Source organism: Scyliorhinus torazame, chromosome 7 (genome assembly GCF_047496885.1).
Source record: "Scyliorhinus torazame isolate Kashiwa2021f chromosome 7, sScyTor2.1, whole genome shotgun sequence".
Classification (NCBI taxonomy): Eukaryota; Metazoa; Chordata; class Chondrichthyes; order Carcharhiniformes; family Scyliorhinidae; genus Scyliorhinus; species Scyliorhinus torazame.
Window position 1 is genome coordinate 294,049,608 of NC_092713.1, and position 7,898 is coordinate 294,057,505.

Genomic DNA, 7,898 nt, shown 5'->3' on the forward strand with positions numbered 1-7,898 from the left:
AGGAAACTATATAAAATTAAGCACTTTATTACCTTAAAGAGAATGATGTGTCGGATTTTGATTGCCAGCAATTTGTATTTAAAATAAATGCAAGCCAAAAGATTCAATGATAAAGCTCCAATGATGAATTGGCTGCTGCAGTTGTATTTCCTTTAGGTTGTGCAGCACATAAACACTTAAACCCTGATGTTTCTAGCTATGGGTAATGCCACTCTTGTCAAAGCAGTTACTTGTGGAAGCTCAGGGTGTTGAGACTGAGATCAGTTTACTTGGCAGAGTAGCAGAAAGAGGGAAATACATTCAGTATATGTTTTGTATCGAAGCCTCCTCCTTCAACCCCACAGCATCAGTGCTGCAATCAGCATCATCCCCATCGAATATACTGAGCATATACGACAGGTAAGAATATTAATTGATCTGTGTTTTGATAACAGTACGCAAATAAAAACTGTTTATTTTAAAAGTTGTTGCGTCTCATTTTCTCAGGCACTTTAAAGGTTATACATTAAAATTCTTGAAGCTAGAAATCGAATGATGACCAGAAATGGAAAAAGGGAGTAGTGTCAGAACAAATGAGCATGCTTCCAGTTTTCAATGGTGAACTCTTAACTGACTCATACAGGTCTCGAAAGAAAAAAATATTTGTGTTTGTTGTAGACTAGACATTTATTGCTTCTTTATCATTGTGTCATGCAATTAGTAGGATGGTAGAAGACAAATTAGATGGACATTTTTCATCCATCAATTCCTATTTTCTAAGAAGAGTAGTTGGAAGGACGATACAGATCATTGAATCATAGAATCCCTGCAGTGCAGAAGGAGGCCATTCGGTCCATTGAGTCTACACCGGTTCTTGCTCCGATAGAGCACCCTACCTCGGCCCAGTCCCCGCCCCTATCCGCGTGACCCCACCTACCTTTGGGCAATGTTGGCATAGCCAATCCACCTAACCTGCGAATCTCTGGACTCAGTAAGAAGCCTTACAATACCAGATTAAAGACCAACAGGTTTGTTTTGAATCACTAGCTTTTGGAGCGCAGCTCCTTCATCAGGTCACCTTTGGATTGTGGGACGAAAACGGAGCACCCGGTTTAAAAAAAAATTCTCCCACTTGCTTTTGTTACCTAAGTTCTACAGAAGAGGATTAAAGTTTGACAGCTACTTTTCTGAAAGTTGTAGAATTCACTGAGAATGAAAGAGGGCGGGTGAGAAGATTGGGACAGGACAGGAAGGAGGTAGGGTGGGGGGTGAGGGCGTCTTCATTATCAGGCAATTTCTTGATGAGAATTCAGTTAACGCAGACACGGAAGAATATGCAAACTCCACACAGTCACCTGAAGTCAGAATTGAACCCAGGTCCCTGGTGTTGTGAGGCAACAATGCTAACCACTGTGCCACCCTTGGTCAGCCATGATCGAACTGAATTTTGGAACAGGTTTTAGGGGATGAAAGGCCTCCACTTCCATGTTCCTAATTATGGATCTATGGGGCGTCATTCTCCGACCCCCCGCCGGGTCGGAGAATGGCCGTTGGCCGCCGTGAATCCCGCCCCCGCTCCCGCCGAAGTCTCCGAAGGGAGAAAAGTCGGCGGGGCGTTAATGGCGCCGCTGCCGTGGAGAATGTCACGGGTCTGCGCAAGGCAGCCGATTTTCGGCCTGCCGATATTCTCCCTTCCGGATGGGCCGAAGTCCCGTCGACGTAATGACCGTTCACGTCGACGTGAATCAAACCTCCTTTTCATCGGCGTGACCCGGTGCTCCAGGCTCACGCCGACCAGCGAGGAGGTGAGTGACGGCCTGGGGAGTTGGCTCTGGGCAGGAAATGGCGTGGCCGCAGACTGATTGCGTGAGGAGAGGTGTGTCTCGGCTTGTGTGTGTGCGGCGGGGGTGGGGGGTGGTTAGAGTAGGCTGGGCTCCGGGGGAGTGCCGTAGGGGGTCCGTGCTGGGGTGGAGGTTGGGGGGGGTCCGTGCCGGGGTGGAGGTTGGGGGTTGGGGAGGGGGTCCGTGCCGGGGTGGAGGTTGGGGGGGGGTCCGTGCTGGGGTGGAGGTTGGGGGTTGGGGGGGGGTCCGTGCTGGGGTGGAGGTTGGGGAGGGGGTCCGTGCTGGGGTGGAGGTTGGGGAGGGGGTCCGTGCTGGGGTGGAGGTTGGGGGGGGTCCGTGCTGGGGTGGAGGTTGGGGAGGGGGTCCGTGCCGGGGTGGAGGTTGGGGGGGGGGTCCGTGCCGGGGTGGAGGCTGGGGGGGGTCCGTGCTGGGGTGGAGGTTGGGGAGGGGGTCCGTGCCGGGGTGGGTGATGGGAGGGCAAATGAGTTGGTCCACCTGGCCAGGTGCCAGCCTCCAACAGTTGGACCCATGCGGTCCATGCCACCTGGCTGGGGGGAGGAGGGGATATGGGCAATGATGACATGTCGTCGTTCCCCTCCCCCCCACCAGGCCATCATGTTTTCAGACCATCCAGCGATGTTGGCCGCCGTGGTGGCAGCCGCTCATGTCTATGTTGCCCTGGATGAGGAGGAGCGTGCCAGAGAGGCGGCGCAGGCTGCCGCAGAGGGCCAGGCGGCAGCCGCCCAGGCTGGAGGGACACCTGACCGACAGGACGAGGAGGGGGAGGAGGACGTCGCGGCCCCACGGCAACGGAGGCACCCGAGGGCGCCCCGTGTGTACCGGCCCCGGCAGTCATACCAGGACCTCACGGACCGGAAATGCAGGAGGAGACTCCGGATGAGCCGGGAAACCGTGGCACACATCTGCCACCTGCTGGCACACCTGTCACCGCGTGGCACTGGCGGGGGACACCCTCTCCCCGTGTCCGTCAAGGTTAACGGTGGCCCTGAACTTTTATGCAACGGGGTCATTCCAGGCACCGAGTGGGGACCTGTCCGGCATATCGCAGACATCGGTGCATCGGGGCAGTGACAGATGCCCTTTATGCCATGGCGCACCGCTACATCCGCTTCCCCGTGGACCGGGCCAGCCAAGATGCCCGGGCCGTGGGCTTCTCTGCCGTTGCCGGGTTCCCCATGGTCCAGGGCGCGATCGATGGGATGCACGTCGCCGTGCGGCCACCTGCAGAGAACAGGGCCGTGTTCACTAATAGGAAGGGGACCTATTCAATGAACGTACAGGTGGTCTGCGACCACATCATGATGATCCTGCACGTCTGCGCCCGTCACCCAGGCAGTGTACACGACTCATTCATGTTGTCGCGGTCATCCATCCCCGGCATGTACGAGGGACGCCATCCCCGGCTGAGGGGCTGGTTGCTGGGCAACAGGGGCTACCCATTGCGATCGTGGCTGATGACGCCTATACGGAGGCCACGCAATGAGGCGGAGAACCGCTACAATGATGCCCATGTAGCGACAAGGGGAGTGATCGAGAGGTGCTTTGGCGTGCTGAAGATGCGTTTCAGGTGCCTGGACCTCTCTGGGGGCGCCCTCCAGTATCGGTCAGATAGGGTCGGCCGCATCATTGTGGTGTGCTGCGTCCTGCACAACATAGCCCAGCAGAGGGGCGATGTGCCGCAGGCAGAGGAGGGCGGAGTGGAGGAGCAGCAGGAAGAGGCCCAGTCCTCCCCAGATGAGGGGGATGGGGGCAATGGTCAGGGCAGACGGGGTAGACACAGGCGGGTGGCTGTCCACCGTTACCGGCTGGCCCAGCGGGCACGGGACAGACTGATAGACGCCCGCTTCACTGACTAGATGGGCGTGGGAATCGGGTAGTATGGCCACAGACCGCACACCATGACAACAGCCGACCACCCACACCCCCCACCCATCCACCCACCCAGCACCCTCACCCCCCTCCCCAACCCCACACACCCCACCCGCATGCACACCACCCCCCCCCCCCAATTGCGATCCACCGGCGGCACAACGGGCCGGGCTCACCCAGTTGCGGGTGGACGCGTGTCTATCGCAGGCCATGGAGGATGATGACAACCCGCCTCCGATGAGCTCCTGGCTCTACATCGTTGGACTATGTCTGACCCATGGCCACAGTACCACCATCCACCCGGACCATCCCTGCATGCGGCTGTGACACTGCAGCGCACGGTCCCGTCCTCTGCCCGGGGGATGTTGATGGCGGCCCAGGGGGAAGGGGGCAGACTCACCTGGGGCTGAGGTAAGACCACCCGTCACACACACACTTGCGCTCAACGTACATGACACGCCCGCACACTTTGGACAGAGCACAAAGGCAGCTTCGGTAGGTGTAACATTGACTTTAATAACCAAAGGAGTTCATGCACGTGCCCTAGCCCCTAAAACTCATCTGTGCCCTGCACCCGTGCCAACTTACTCAGTGTCTAATTGTTTGGCCTTACGGGCCCTTTGACTACGTCTACGTGGTTCCCCAGACGGTACAGCAGAACTGGAGGTGGACTCCTGTGATTCCTGCCCTCTGACACTGGATCCCTTTGGCGGCCGTTTCCTGGGGCGTCCTGGCCTAGATGGGCCAGGCTGCGGCCCGGGCGACTGGGATGGCGAGCTGCCAGCCTGTCCTGCCCGTTGCCCACCCGATGCACCTGGGACGGAAGGGGGGGAGTCTGAGGAGTCGCGGTGTACCGGGACCTCCCCTACAGAGGGAGCCGGGACGGACCACACCACCTCCTCCTCCCTCGGGGTGCCCGATGGCCCCCAGGCCTCTACATGGGTGGGGGATGCGAACGGACTGGCCATCCGACGCGCCCCCGACATCTGGCGCTGCCAGTCCTGGAGGCCCGTGCTGGTATCGACAGGGGTCTGCAGGTTTGCAGCCATGGAGCCCAGGGGGTTGTCGAACCCCGTCTGTGACAGTGCGACGCCGGCTCGCACATGGCCACTGGCGCCGATGCCCTCAGCGATGGCCTGCTGAGACTGGGCCATGGCCTGCAGAGACTGGGCCATGGCCTGCTGAGACTGGGCCATGGCCTGCTGAGACTGGGCCATGGCCTGCTGAGACTGGGCTATGGCGTTGAGCGCCTCTGCCATCTGGCGCTGGCACTGGCTCATGGCCTCCTGTGAGAGGGCAGCCATTTCCTGGGCCACAGACGCCGCCTGCACGGAAGGCCCCATGCCTCGCAAACCGTTCCCCATGTCTGACACCGTCGCACCCATTGCCTCCACCGCGGACGCCACCCGTGCGGTGTCAGCCTGGGTGGCACGCATGACCGGGACCACTCCCAGCTCCTGGACGCGGGTGGACTCTTCCACCTGCGACCGCAGCCGCCGCAAGCCACCCGTCACCCTATTCGCTCGTCTCCGTGTCGGTGGTTGCATCGGATCTATGTGTGGGTGTGGTAACTGCAGGAACCCGGGATCCATCTGGGCTACAGATGTTCGCTTGGCCTGGGCTGCCCTCCGACCGCCCGGTCCCTCTGCTGCTCCTACCTCCACCTGCTGTACCGGGACGGCTGTGTTGTGCGCACCAGTGAGTGTACCAGACGCCTTATCACTAAAGTGCCCAACCGTGGTGAGTGTTTCTGCGATGGTGGAGGGTGTTGGTGACAGCAGTGGCGTTGTGTCATGCTCTTCGTCCCACTCTGAGTCCATGGCACTTTGGGGTGGGGGTTCGTCTCCACCCATCCACTCTGAGTCACTGTCCGGTATTTTGTCTTCCCGGGTAGGGGTGTCCCGGGTAGTGCTGTCCCGGGTAGTGCTGTCCCGGGTAGTGCTGTCCCGGGTAGGGGTGTCCTGGGTAGTGGTGTCCCGGGTAGGGGTGTCCTGGGTAGTGGTGTCCCGGGTAGGGGTGTCCTGGGTAGTGGTGTCCCGAGTAGGGGTGTCCTGGATAGTGGTGTCCTGGGTAGTGGTGTCCTGGCTCGGATGTGACGGGGGCCTGTGGCTGCCCCCCTCATCGCTGGGTGGTCGCTCCCGCACGTGACGGGGGTGTCGTCTCCCTGTTGCTCCAGGTCTCTCCGTCTCCCGTGGTGTGCGAGGGGCATCCTGCGGGCGTCGCATGCTGGAGGGTCCGGGTCTCTCCGTCTCCCGTGGTGTGCGAGGGGCATCCTGCGGGCGTCGCATGCTGGAGGGTCCGGGTCTCTCCGTCTCCCGTGGTCTCCGAGGGGCATCCTGCGGGCGCCGCATGCTGGAGGGTCCGGGTCTCTCCGTCTCCCGTGGTCTCCGAGGGGCATCCTGCGGGCGTCGCATGCTGGAGGGTCCGGGTCTCTCCGTCTCCCGTGGTCTCCGAGGGGCATCCTGCGGGCGTCGCATGCTGGAGGGTGCGGGTCTCTCCGTCTCCTCTGGTCTCCGAGGGGCATCCTGCGGGCGTCGCATGCTGGAGGGTGCGGGTCTCTCCGTCTCCTGTGGTCTCCGAGGGGAATCCTGCGGGCGGTGTGCATCTGCGGGGATGGGTGCCTGGACGTTTGGTCCTGCGATACACAATGAAGCATGCATGGTTAGACATCAGGCAGTGATCAGGTGATACGGGGGAGGGGGATATAGGGGAGGGGGGATATGGGGACGGGCTGTCGGTGGCTCACTTGCTCGTGGGGCCCCGACCTCTGCATCAGCAACCTCCCGGTCCTCAGGTCCGCCAACCAGTTCCAGGGCCCTTTCCTCGTGTACTGTCAGTGGCCTCTCATCAGCGGGCCCTCCTCCAGTCCTCACATGCTCCCTATTGTTGTGTGCGCGCTTCTCCTGTGGGGGGGGGGGGGGGTGGTGTCAGGGGTAAAAGGCAACAGTGTTAGGCAGGTATATGAATGCACGCCATCGGTTGCGCGTGCATTGCAGAGGTTAAGGTTAGGGCTGGATTCACTTGGGGATATGGGGGAGGGGGGGATATGGGGTATATGGGGGGAGGGGGGATATGGGGGAGGGGGGATATGGGGGATATGGGGGAGGGGGGATATGGGGGAGGGGGGGATATGGGGGGGATATGGGGGAGGGGGGATATGCGGGATATGGGGGAGGGGGGTATGGGGAGGGGGGATATGGGGAGGGGGGGTATGGGGGAGGGGGGATATGGGGGAGGGGGGATATGGGGGAGGAGGGATATGGGGGATATGGGGAGGGGGGATATGGGGGATGGGGGTATGGGGAGGGGGGATATGGGGGAGGGGGGATATGGGGGAGGGGGGATATGGGGGATATGGGGGAGGGGGGATATGGGTGAGGGGGGATATGGGGGAGGGGGGATATGGGGGAGGGGGGATATGGGGGAGGGGGGATATGGGGGAGGGGGGATATGGGGGAGGGGGGATATGGGGGAGGGGGGATATGGGGGAGGGGGGTATGGGGGAGGGGGGATATGGGGGAGGGAGGATATGGGGGAGGGAGGATATGGGGGAGGGGGGGTATGGGGGAGGGGGGATATGGGGGAGGGGGGATATGGGGGAGGGGGGATATGGGGGATATGGGGGAGGGGGGATATGGGGGAGGGGGAGATATGGGGGATATGGGGGAGGGGGGATATGGGGTAGGGGGGAAATGGGGGATATGGGGAGGGGGGATATGGGGAGAGGGGGATATGGGGAGGCTCACCCTGCCTGCTCTGACGAGGTCGTTCACCTTCTTGTGGCACTGGGTGCCTGTCCGTGGTGTTAGGGCCACAGCGGTGACGGCCTCTGCCACTTCCCTCCACAGACGCCGGCTGTGGCGTGGGGCAACTCTGCGGCCGTGCCCGGGATACAGGGCGTCCCTCCTCTGCTCCACCGCGTCCAGGAGCGCCTCCACATCGCGTGACTCGAACCTCGGGGCTGAGCGACGGCTAGCCATCCAGTCGGGTGTTGCGGTCGGGTGTTCCGGTCGGGTGGGGGAGAGCTGCGCGGCCTTATGAGCCGTCACGCCGTGCAGCGCGTATGACGCTGCACGGCGTGAACCATTGCGCAAGCGCGGATCCCGTCACGTCGCTGCTAGCCCATTTCGGGCCGGAGACTATCGGCCCATTTTTATGACGTGACGCAAGTGGGATTTGCGCCGTTTT